Below are 13,547 nucleotides of genomic sequence, written 5' to 3' on the forward strand. Positions count from 1 at the left end.
TAAGTGGTTATAGCCCTATGTGTGTAAATGTTAAAATGTCCAAGAGAATAAGTGTGTTTCCACTAATGAGTAAATAGGTGGTTATAGCCCTATATGTGTAAGTGTTTTCTTCTTTACTTCTTCACTCCCAAAGAAGACTTAGGTGGTGCCGGACACAGGCACTTGAAGTCAGCTTCTTCAACTCCCAGCTAATTATTCACTCCCAAAAAGACTTGGTGGTGCTTGTTCAACCTCCAGTGAGGTCTCAAGTTGGCGCCCTCGGTTGCGCTTGCTCTGATCCCTCGGACCTGGTTCTGGTGCCGGACTGCGTGGCTTGTTCTCTCCGTCACCCGGAATGGGCCTATCCGCCTTGTCGTTTCACCAGCATTTTCTCCCACCTGTTGTGTAAAATCTGAAAGAGACTTTTATATTTATTAAAAACATGTTCAGAGTTTCAGGTTCTCAATTCAATTTGGAAGTCTTTTAAGGGGTCCTTCGTGTCTCCTTCCTGCAATTTAAGTTGGTTAAAATACATTTATCATAATTGACTGGAGCTCCAATTCACACTTAAAAAATATCTCTTATTTCGATTTTGTCTGTGCACAGATTTTGGCCCAATTGTTGCTCTTTTCTTGCCTCCTTCTAGTGTTCTAAGTCATACTCTGCCTGCTATTTACTTACAGTCATATGAAAAAGTTTGGGCACCCCTATTAATCTTAACCATTTTAGTTCTAAATATTTGGGTGTTTGTAACAGCCATTTCAGTTTGATATATCTAATAACTGATGGACACAGTAATATTTCAGGATTTAAATGAGGTTTATTGTACTAACAGAAAATGTGCAATATGCATTAAACCAAAATTTGACCGGTGCAAAAGTATGGGCACCCTTATCATTTTATTGATTTGAATACTCCTAACTACTTTTTAGTGACTTACTGAAGCACAAAATTGGTTTGGTAACCTCAATGAACTTCATAGCCAGGTGTATCCAATCATGAGAAAAGGTATTTAAGGTGGCCAATTGCAAGTTGTTCTCCTATTTGTATCTCCTCTGAAGAGTGGCATCATGGGCTCATCAAAACAACTCTCAAATGATCTAAAAACAAAGATTGTTCAACATAGTTGTTCAGGGGAAGGATACAAAAAGTTGTCTCAGAGATTTCACCTGTCAGTTTCCACTGTGAGGAACATAGTAAGGAAATGGAAGACCACATGGACAGGTCTTGTTAAGCCCAGAAGTGGCAGGCCAAGAAAAATATCAGAAAGGCAGAAAAGAAGAATGATGAGAACAGTCCAGGACAATCCACAGACCACCTCCAAAGAGCTGCAGCATCTCTCTTGCTGCAGATGGTGTCACTGTGCATCGGTCAACAATACAGCGCACTTTGCACAAGGAGAATCTGTATGGGACAGTGATGCGAAAGAAGTCATTTCTGCAAGCACGCCACAAACAGAGTCGCCTGAGGTGTGCTTTTGCATCACTCTGCTTATTACACAGTTGTCTATGACAATACAGTTACTGTATAGTTCTTTGCATTTTCAAGTTTAGTGTTCATTGAAGAGAGACTCTCTATTGACTCTCCCACATGTACTGTTACAGTTCTGTGAGAGTTTGAAGATTTTGCCAAAAAGCCAGAATTTAGATGTTGGCTTATTCCAACACTAAAGTAAACAGGTGTGATTGGTTTCCACATGGTGTTGTAAATGAATTTGAATAATTATGTTTTTTCTAATACAAATATCTACGTTTTCTCTATGTGTTTAGTTTATATATTTGTATATATATATGTTAATCAGTAGTATTGATTTTTATATAGTTTTAAGGCTTGCTCTCAAGAACAGGATAGGAGTCATGTTAGGTCATCTCCCAGCTTAGGCCTCACACCCTAGACAAGCAAAATAGGAAACCCAACTTTAGGATTAGCAGGGATCTATGGTATGGAAGCCCATTTCCGCCTCCTGAAGAAAAAAAAACGTCCTCAACTAAGTCATAATTATGAGATAGAAAAGTCATAATTATGAGATAAAAAAAGTCATAATTATGAGATAGTAAGTCATATTTATGAGATAAAAAGTCATCTCATAATTATGACTTTCTATCTCATAATTATGACTTTCTATCTCATAATTATGACTTACTATCTCATAATTATGACTTTCTATCTCATAATTATGACTTATTATCTCATAATTATGACTTTTATCTTATAAATATGACTTACTATCTCATAATTATGACTTTTTTATCTCATAATTATGACTTACTATCTCATAATTATGACTTAGTATCTCATAATTATGACTTACTATCCCATAATTATGACTTTTCTATCTCATAATTATGACTTAGTTGAGGACGTTTTTTTTTCTTCAGGTGGCGGAAATGGGCTTCCATACTATGGAGCCAGGACCCTCAGCTAATGTGAAAAACAGGAAAGTATATTGTGAGCACTCACAACACTAGGAATAGTACTGAAGAACGCTTACGTATAGAATTCTGAAGAACGCTTACGTCTACAATTGTGTAGGATTTATGTATGTTCAGGTGACTTCATACTGGGAGGAGTCGAGGAGAATAGAGTTCTTTTAATACGACTGTAAAATGTAAGATATTCAGAGTCTGTCCCTGGAAGCTGAGGCTTCAGGGTAGGCTCTCCAGGAGCCTCCTGTTAATAAACTTTTTTTTTGTTTTAAGAGAATCTACGACTCCTGGTGAACCTTCATAAACCACAGTATATGGATAATTATTTGGTTTGTATGCAACAATTTTGGCATCCGAACAGGGACTTGACTTGTGTGGGACAGTTTGTGGAGGTTCCTAATTCGGCACTTGACATTTCCAGCAATCTACTGCGTCGTGGCCGGCTGTGTTCTATAAAGGTAAGGCAGAAACCTATTTAAACTAAATTCTGCCCATTGGCTACTCTAAATTTGATGTGGTACTGGGTGTCTGGAAATTTTGGAGTCGGAGATGTTGAGCTCTATGGGATTGGTTCTGAAAATATTATGGGACTGCAGAAATAATACAATGTTTTTTTTTTTTTTGTGAGTTTAGGTGACAGATGAGATGTATGTAAAAGAATATAGGAGATTAATGTGTTAAGAGTTCAGGCGTTGGCATGCCCATCAGTGTTCCGGACGCGGAGCTGACCGGTTTTACGGTGCTGGGTGTCAGGTACCCGGGGAACTTAGGACTCCCCGAAAACCGCAGGGTGTAAGGGCAGCGTCCCTTTAATGAGAAGTTTCGATAGGTGTGTGTTAAGTTGAGGATTATAGGTATTTTATTTGTTAGGTTCTGGGATGTCCTAAAGAAGTGGGACGTGTAATGAAGCAGGGTTAATAAGAGTGAATCTAGGTTTTGGCGGTTCCTTGGGGGTTGATTCTGTGTATGGCGTTTTGTCAGAGACAAGTTGTCACAGTTTAGCCCGTGTCTGTCTCGTTGTGTCTCCCTCTCCTGGTCTATTGTGCTCCTGCCCCTCTGTTTTCCTGTCATGTTTCCCAGCCATGTGCTACTGTTGTGTTTTGGTCCTGTCTCCGCCCTAGCCCCACCCTGTCATTAGTGATTTGTAATTCCGCCCCCTCTTGATTGATCCTCAGGTGTTTCCAGTTTCCTGTTCCCTCCATGTGTATATAAGCCCCTTTGTTTCAAGCCTTCTTTGTCTAGTCTTTTGTTAGTTTGTTTGCTGTCTGTGATCAGGTTTGTGTGATTCCTTGCTGTGTGTCTGTCAGGTTGTTTTTTGTTTCTAGAGTTACTGGTTTCTTAGTCTTGATTTATACTTTATTCTCATCTTTGTTATTTTAGTTATTTCAGTCTTGTATTTTTGTCTTGCGTTTACCCGTGTTTATTTTCTGTTTATATTCAGTGAAACTTTGGTTTATTTTGTTTGTTTGTCAGTTTGTTTTAGTTTGTTTAATAAATAAAGTAATTATTCTGCACTTTTGTCCATCCCCTCACCTACGTAACATAAGACTAGACCTAAATATGGACATAGCAGAATATATACGCAGAGGTAGGGAGGATTTGGGAGAGGATTGCTGGACTTTTGTGGCACTCAAAGTACTTGAAGAGTAACTGCACAGTACCTCCCTTGTAGGTGATCCATCCTCCCCTGATCCAGCACTACCCGCGGCTTCCGCCGCCTCTGATTCTGCGCTGACCACTGCCACCCCAGTTCATGTGCCTGGGCTACCAGCCTCTGCTCCTGTGCCTGCTCCCAGATCACGAGCTCCTAGGATCGCCGCGCCTGCTCAAGCTGCACCCGCCGCGCCTGCTCAAGCTGCACCCGCCGCGCCTGCTCAAGCTGCACCCGCCGCGCCTGCTCAAGCTGCACCCGCCGCGCCTGCTCAAGCTGCACCCGCTGCTCCAGCCTCAGCTCCAGCTCAAGCACCAGCAGCACCCACTGCTCCAGCCTCAGCTCCAGCTCAAGCACCAGCAGCACCCACTGCTCCAGCCTCAGCTCCAGCTCAAGCACCAGCAGCACCCGCTGCTCCAGCCTCAGCTCCAGCTCAAGCACCAGCAGCACCCGCTGCTCCAGCCTCAGCTCCAGCTCAAGCACCAGCAGCTTCCGCTGCTCCAGCCTCAGCTCCAGCTCAAGCACCAGCAGCTTCCGCTGCTCCAGCCTCAGCTCCAGCTCAAGAACCAGCAGCTTCCGCTGCTCCAGCCTCAGCTCCAGCTCAAGCACCAGCAGCTTCCGCTGCTCCAGCCTCAGCTCCAGCTCAAGCCCCAGCAGCTTCCGCTGCTCCAGCCTCAGCTCCAGCTCCAGCACCTGCTGCCTCAGCCTCAGCTCCAGCACCTGCTGCCTCAGCCTCAGCTCCAGCACCTGCTGCCTCAGCCTCAGCTCCAGCACCTGCTGCCTCAGCCTCAGCTGCAGCACCTGCTGCCTCAGCTCCAGCACCTGCTGCCTCAGCTCCAGCACCTGCTGCCTCTGCTACAGAACTTGCTCCAGTGCAAGCAGTGCCTGCCACTCTTGTGGTACCCACTGACTCTGTGCCCGCGGCTCTGGCCGCCTCTGACTCTTTGCCCGCGGCTCCGGCCGCCTCTGACCCTGTGCCCACGGCTCCGGCCGCCTCTGACCCTGTGCCCGCGGCTCCGGCCGCCTCTGACCCTGTGCCCGCGGCTCCGGCCGCCTCTGACCCTGTGCCCGCGGCTCCGGCCGCCTCTGACCCTGTGCCCGCGGTTCCGGCCGCCTCTGACCCTGTGCCCACTCCCAGAACTTTGTATGCCCCCCGGCCTATCCCCAGGCCTGCTCCCAGGTCACGGGCTCCTAGGCCCGCCCCAAGGCCCCCGGACCTCTGCCCAAGAACTGTGCCCAGGCTGGCCCCTCTAACTACCCCACAGACTTTAGCCAGTCCTGGGCATCTCCAAGTTTTGTTTGTTCCCATGTCTCTCCCTGTCCTGGTCCCAGTGTCTGTGTTTGTTCCCATTCCTGTCCCCGGTGGTTTTTCTGTTCCCATCCCTGTCACCGTATTTGTGTCAGTCCCAGTAAGTGTATTTGTCCCGGTTCCATCGCCCTGTCTTGTCCAGACCCAGTTTGTCCAGCCCAAGTCCTCTGTCCAGTCTAAGCCCCTAGCCCAGTCAATGTTCTCCTCCACAGTCCAGTCTCTGTCCCAGTCTAACGTCCAGCCCCCTGTCCAGTCTCGGTCCCCTGTCCAGTCTTTCGTCCAGTCTCCGTCCCCTGTCCAGTCTTTCGTCCAGTCTCCGTCCCCTGTCCAGTCTTTCGTCCAGTCTCCGTCCCCTGTCCAGTCTTTGTTCATGTCCCCTGCCCTTTCTGCATCCCTGCCCAATGTACAGCCCTCTGTCCAGTCTCAGTTCTCGTCCCCTGTCCAGTCTCTGTTTTTTCCGCCTCCCCAGTCTCCATTCCAGTCCCAGTATGTTTCTCCTGTCTAGTCTCCTGTCTCAGTTCCTGCCCCTGTGTTCTTTCTCTGGTCTTGTCTAGCCTTGTCTTGTTTTTCTGTTCCCTCTCTCTCGGCGCCTCTGGTAGTGGCGCCGTTGAGGGGGGGTAATGTCACAGTTTAGCCCGTGTCTGTCTCGTTGTGTCTCCCTCTCCTGGTCTATTGTGCTCCTGCCCCTCTGTTTTCCTGTCATGTTTCCCAGCCATGTGCTACTGTTGTGTTTTGGTCCTGTCTCCGCCCTAGCCCCACCCTGTCATTAGTGATTTGTAACCCCGCCCCCTCTTGATTGATCCTCAGGTGTTTCCAGTTTCCTGTTCCCTCCATGTGTATATAAGCCCCTTTGTTTCAAGCCTTCTTTGTCTAGTCTTTTGTTAGTTTGTTTGCTGTCTGTGATCAGGTTTGTGTGATTCCTTGCTGTGTGTCTGTCAGGTTGGTTTTTGTTTCTAGAGTTACTGGTTTCTTAGTCTTGATTTATACTTTATTCTCATCTTTGTTATTTTAGTTATTTCAGTCTTGTATTTTTGTCTTGCGTTTACCCGTGTTTATTTTCTGTTTATATTCAGTGAAACTTTGGTTTATTTTGTTTGTTTGTCAGTTTGTTTTAGTTTGTTTAATAAATAAAGTAATTATTCTGCACTTTTGTCCATCCACTCACCTACGTAACACAAGTAATCTGTCTGAATGTTTAGTTTAAAATATTGTATAGCGCAATCGGCTGTGTGTGCACTGGAGCTTATATGTGTGTGAACTCATGGGTGTAGGTAAGCATGTCGCGTAGTTGTGAAGTTGCTGCATACTAGTTTAACTGTGTGAATGGGGTTTAAAATATTGTATGGGGCAATCGGCTGCATGCACACTGGCGCGTAGTTGTGAAGTTGCTGCATACTAGTTACTACAGGTACTTACTTCCGTCAGGGATGGCTATTTGAAGATAGAAGTAAGCATGGCTTGGCCGGCTGGTCAGGGACCAGGAGTATCTAGCGTTGTGTAGAAGAAAACACACAGGAGTTCTCTTAGTGCGTCTATGAGATTTCTGTCATTCACAGAATATTGCTGTACATTTGAGCATTAAAGAGAAGAAGAAAAGAGTAAAGATAAAAAGGGGTTGAGTCACCTAGCAGTGTGCTTTGCTTACTTGTGTCTGTGGTGTTCAATTAAATGTGTATACAGTGTTTGTGGTAGAAAGAAAGTGTGTGCGTGTGTGTGTGGCACAGAGAAAGAGTATGTGTGTGAAAGAGTGTGTGTGACGGATTTTGTGTGAGCGGGGCTCCGATGAGAGGTGTGCTTGGTTGAGTGTATGCAGTTGTGTGTGAGCAGAAGACGAGAATGGATGAGTCCCACTGAAGGGGAGGAGTCCAAGGCGGAATAGGTGGGTGGAGTTGGTCCAGCCTACTGAGTAGGGGTGTAGATTGAGAGAGGTTGATTTCATTAGTGAATTAACACACGAGGGAGAGACATCATAGAAATTAGGGGATCAGTTTAGTAGGGATAGAGTGTAATACATAGTCAAAATGGGGGACAGAAGTAAACAGGAGGAAGAAGTTTATACGGGTGTCTATGAGTAAGCAGATAAAGAATTTAATAAAGGGATTCTGGGGTGGCAAGTAGGACACAGCAACTAAAGACAAAAAGGAAGGCAGAATTGAGGACAAGAACTAGCTTAATTTTGGGGGACTGAGGTATTGGACTATATCGTATGCGACATATGTCGCATATGTCTAACTGGTATTCTATAAGCAAATTTAATAATGAAATAATGACTGTGTGTGGCTGTGTCAGAATCATTCCTTATTGCAGATATATTATATAGTGTGGAAGCCATTTTTGCAGTGCTTCTTCAAATACTTAGCAGTACATTTAATTCCCCCTTTGAACATCCCATATAGTTCACTATGAGATACACAGAATGCATCATAACATGTAGCGTACAGAAGATGTACGCTTGAAATGACAAAATATATCATAATTCGATACAGTGCTTTTGTGTTGGACGTCCTCAGACCAGGATGAACAAACATGGCTTATTGTTTGGTGGTTCCATAATTGGTGCAGTAAATAGAAAATGCTACATAGTGAATAGTGAATGAGTTAGTGAGTGAGCCATTCCAAACACAGCTTTTGTCTCTCAAGTAGTTTAGTCCTTTTCTCTTTCTATTCATTCCTTATTTAGATTGATTTAATCTAAGTCTAAGCTGACTGAGATTTATATGACAGATGTAATATTTAATTTCTCTAATGGTTCTCATGTATCTCAGTCTATGCTGATAGTTTAAATCTCTTAAAAGGACTAGTAGATTTTAAAACCTTACTTCTATGGACAGGTGTAATGTGACTAATTCAGGGTTGGATCTATTACCAGTGGTAGTGCATTGGGTTTCTTTCTGATTTTTACATGAGTAGATATGAAATGTATATGAAAAGAAATGGAGCTTGCTGTTTTGCTTTTCATATTTTTTTTCGCAGCGAAGAACTTGCTTTACTTTGTCATCTTTCTTGCAACCAAGAACTTGCTTGCCTTTCTCGCCTTTCTTGCAGCAAATAATTAGTTTGCCTTTCTTGCTTTTCTTGCAACGAAGAACTAGACTAGAAAGAAAATCTGGAAAGTAGCATGACTTTAGTTTTCATGATAATTAAAACTAGCTTGTGATTATACTATGCCACTTGTAAAGCATTAAATGAGTTCTGTAATTTTCTTGTCGCAGCACGAACAGACTCAGCTGAGCAATATAGAATTGTACCATCTGCATAGTGGTGAATTTTGCAGTCTGAGGTAGAAGAAGAGCCAGCAATATTTTATATATATTTAAATAAAACTGGAGGAAAATGGAATCTTGTGATACACCTTTAGATACTGATACCAAATCTGATTTATAATTATTCAGGGATATGCATTGTTTTCTGTCAGTGAGGGAGCTTTGGGTGCATTCCAGAGCAGTGTCATTAAAGTTAATACTTTCTAAATTTCTTAAAAGAGGAGTGTGGGAGTATAGATAATAATGACGGTAATAAATTAAATAGGTATGTAATGAATAAAACATGGGTATTGGGTCCCTTGAGTGGGCTTTCACAGACAACACCAGTGTGTGATTGTATGACAGTATGACAGACCTGGGTTTGCGCTCCCTACCTGTACCCTGCAGGAACACTACAGCACTGAATGTTGATAAAACAGTGCTGGTACGCTGTGTGTGGTTCAGTGTGATAGGCTGGTTAGCCAGAGATCCCAACGTATTACAAAGGGACAACCTAAGGCAGGCACAGTCTCGATCTGACCACCACATGCAATTCAACAGACCACGAGGAAGCATCTCTGAAGACTTCCAGAAAGGGAAGAGAAGAAGTCGAGAAAGGGAAGCGCAGCCCAGGGGAGAGCGAGCAGAGGACTGAAGTGTTGTGGTGTGTCTTAGTGAAGGCTTGCGTGGGGTGGACCAGCCCAGTGAATAGAGAATGGACAACAAAAAAGTGGAGCAAATGTGGGTTAAATATTGAGAATGGGGGAAATGTAAATAGATCACTATTATTATCACCATTATTACCACCAGTATTTAAACAAACATTATTGTATAGTTTGGCATTTTGAAGTGAAAAAAAATTCAGCTTTTCAAACATTTTTGGCTTTCAAAACAACCACTATGCAGATGAGCGGTAACACTTTATAATACTGTTCCATAGTTAATAGGTAACTAAGCAGGAACTAAGCAGTAACTAATTAATAGTGCTGCATTAACACCTAAATATTTTCTATTAACTACCAGGGAGTACTGAATAATTACTCAGTAGATAGTACTGAACTAATATTTATAGTAGTTCACTATTAACTCCACAATAATTACTGAGACTTACATATCTCCCAGAGAACTACTTACTTATTATGTCTTTATAATAACTATTCATTAATTACTGCTCAAATCAACATTAATTACTGAAAACCCTTACATCCCACCTGGGGAACTATAGATCTAAATCAGGCATATTTGAGTTAAATGCATATTAAATGAAGGCATATTTGAATTAAACAAGTGACACCATTTGTAGTAGTGGTAACCTTAATTACCTTATTATCCTCAGTTCCTTCCAAATATTAACAACATATAGTAAAATACTTCAGTGTGTATTACTCTGCTTAACCCCCATTTTTGGAAGAAAAAAAACAACATTATAACGTAATATTATTGCGTAGAAGACATTGATGAAAGTTCTCCAGAAGGCATCTAAGACTCTAAGAATGACTGTAAGACTGTAATAATGTAACAATCATTGCTTTAATACTAGGTATCAGCCTTATAAAAGTGCATCTTCAGCGTTTGCAGCCTCACAGAGATTTATTTTACTGTGGATTATTAGGGCAATTACGGTCATTTCACAGCGAACGCAGCTCTCCAGGTCCTTCGTGTAAATTCTCTGCTGTGCGCTGCTGCTGCTGCTGGAGGAGGATTAAGAGAGACTCTGCTGCTTTCATATTTCTGTATTTGATTGAAAATAAACTAGTAATCAAGATATTGAGATCTTTGCCAGCTGATTTTACCCCCGGATCAGATGAGGACTCTTTGTGGGTTGTTAACCAGCTTTAGGATGTGTGTTAGCTAGCTAAGTTAGCTAAGTTGTGTGTGTAGTTAGTGTTAGCCAGCTAAGTTAGCTAGGTTATGTGTGTGTTATAGACTGTATATAAAGATGGACGCCGTGTCGCTGTTCCCATTCATTCAATGAAGCCAAAATCTTCCGCCATTTTGGCGATTCAGAAACCAGAGTCTGCGCAGTAGAGACCAGAGGAGGGAGAAAGACTGTGGAGAGACAGCCTACTAATTTAAATAAACCTGCCCCTGAGGGCTGCCTCCACAGAGCTCACACAGTCTGCCAAACCGAGCCGAGTCGAGCGGAGCGGAGTCCAGTCGAGCCGAGCAGAGAACTTATCTGCAGCACGATAATATTAATATTTTCATAGTAACAGTGCATTTCGTGCACGTTATGGATATTAACCGTGTACTCAGCCACATGATAGTTCTGTATGTAGCAAGTGGAAGTGAATAAAATACAGCGAAAAAAAAACATCACCAAACGGCAGTGAATGCCAGGACTAGTTATTGCTTTAAACAATGAGACGAATCCAGTACTGGAGCTCAGTTAATTTTGCCGCTGAGACGAACTGAGCACATTTGGCTAAATTCTGCACGTATTATGCAGAGTCTAAGCCAGTGCTGCCGTACATCAGCGGATCTCGGGCAGAGCCTTCATGCTATCTGGGTCAGCTTGCCGCACGCACCAGTGATGGGCGAAGCCACTGACCAAGTAAAAATTATAATTCTACAGAGTCTAGCGAATATAGTTAGTTAGATAACTACACTAATGTTAGCTAACAAATTAAGCTAGCTATAAAATCCAACCGAGATTAAATGGTTCGCCTAAGATCTTGATAATTAATAAAATAAAATGCACACAGACACAGGAGTGGAGGAAAAAACAGCCAGCAAACTTACCGAAAAAAACTGCAAAGAACTTTGTCCAGAATGTCAGAATGTAAGAGCAATTAACAGCAGAACACGACATTATTAATACAACAATCTAAATTCAGTTTAGCTAATAAAAAATAATAACGGTAGTACAGTTAGCTAGCTAAACGTTTGACTAACTACTAGTACTAGTCTACTGCTTGACGTAAGGGGAAAAAAGAACATGATGCAGGTTCTGCTGACGGTCTGTTATTGGTCCCGCCCATACAGTCATTGGTCCCACCCTGGCTAGGTGTAACCCAGCCCTTTTTACAATAACCACACCTTTTCAAATAGAGCTGAATAACGCTTTAAAAAACGAATTCTGTGGGAATATAAAAAATTGACAATATAAGCAGAGGTTACACTAGCTGTTGCATTTAAATAATGGAGGTAGAACTACAGTATATTAGAAAAAAACGTGATTGAAAGTTGTCTGTTTTGCCATTGAAACCTATGGGGGTGGGTGGGGTTATACAGCTTTCTGCAGCCGAACAGCAGGGGGCGCCCGACCTGTGGTGGCTTCACTTTTGAGAGACGATGCTCTGTCCAGCTATATACAGTCTATGGTGTTAGTTAACTGGCTAAGTTAGCTAGGTTATGTGTGTGTTAGTTAACTGGCTAAGTTAACTAGGTTATGTGTGTGTTAGTTAGCTAGTTTAAATGTGTGTTAGTTAGCTAGGTTAGGTTTTGCTAGCTAAGTTAACTTTTATGTGTGGGTTAGTTAGCTAGGTTATATGTGTGTTAGCTAAGTTAAATGGGTGTGTGTTAGTTAGCTAGGTTAAATGTGTGTTAGTTAGCAAGCTAAGTTAGCTAGGGGAAATGTGTGTGTGTTAGCTAGGTTAATTGTGTTAGCTAGTTTAAATGTGTGTGCGTTAGTTAACTAGGTTAAATGTGTGTGTGTAAGTTTACGACGGCGTTTTAGGGCCATACAAAAAATAAATAAAAACTGTTCACTTCGAGAATAAAGACGTAATATTACGAGAATAAAGACCTTATATTACGAGATTAAAGTCGTAATATTACGAGAATAATCTCGTAATATTACGAGAAAAAAGACGTAATATTACAAGAAAAAATACGTAATATAACAAGAAAAAAAGTCATAATATTACGAGAATAGTAATATTACGAGAAAAAAGACGTAATAGATTAAAGTGGCATTACAGCCAGGAAAGTCGCATTATTATGGACAAAGCAATGTCCTCCTGTTAAAATGAGGGACGTTGAGGATTTGGTAAAGTTATACTTTCGTATGGGTTTCACCAATAAAGAAGTACTCAATCTGCTGGCCCATCACGACAGGATTGTTATTAGTATTAGAACACTGAAACGTTTGTGCAAGAAACTGTTTTTATTCAGAAGAAAGAACCAGACGGACTTGGAGGAAATAATCTCCATTGTTGAAGGAGAACTCGCAGGCAGTGGCCGACTACAGGGCTATCGGTGGTTACATCTCCGTGCCATTCGAAGAGGGTATGTAGTTTCACAGGAGATGATGAGAATGGTAATCAAGATGATTGATCCTGAAGGAGTGGAGCTGCGGCGTGCTCGGCGTCTTCGTCGCCGGCAGTACAGCAACCGAGATCCTAACGCTTTATGGCATATGGACTCGTATGATAAACTAAAACCATATGGAATCGCTATAAATGGTTGCTGTTATGCTCCTCCCCTTTTGTCTAGGGGTGAGGAGGAGTAACAAAATGGCATGTGGTAGTGGAGGAAGTGGAAAGACAACAATTGGTGGTAAAACAAAAATGTTTATTACAGAAATCAAAGGGGTACAAAAATATATAGATAGAAATAAATAAACTGAAGCTAAAGAGAATTAAATTAAATGTACTTTTAACAAAACTAGAAAGTGCATTTAAGAGAAAATAAATCAACAGAAACTGTAGTCTAAAGGTGGACTAAGGACGGTGCCAACGAAAAGAAAATAATAAAACAAAACTAAACTGCCTAACCAAAAACTAAACTAACCAAAATACAAAAGTAGCACCCGCCCCTAACCTAGTGTATCTAAACAAATATGCTCCTGCGTGTGTGTGTATGTAGGGCGCCCATCTTACCTGTCCACACAGTAGACAAACAGAAGTGAGGTGGAGTAATTAATGTGCTTAAACAATGTGAGTTGTTACCAAAGTTTAGAATTAAGAGCTAGAGTGTAGATTTAAATATACATTGGA

This window comes from Astyanax mexicanus, chromosome 24 (genome assembly GCF_023375975.1).
Source record: "Astyanax mexicanus isolate ESR-SI-001 chromosome 24, AstMex3_surface, whole genome shotgun sequence".
Lineage (NCBI taxonomy): Eukaryota > Metazoa > Chordata > Actinopteri > Characiformes > Acestrorhamphidae > Astyanax > Astyanax mexicanus.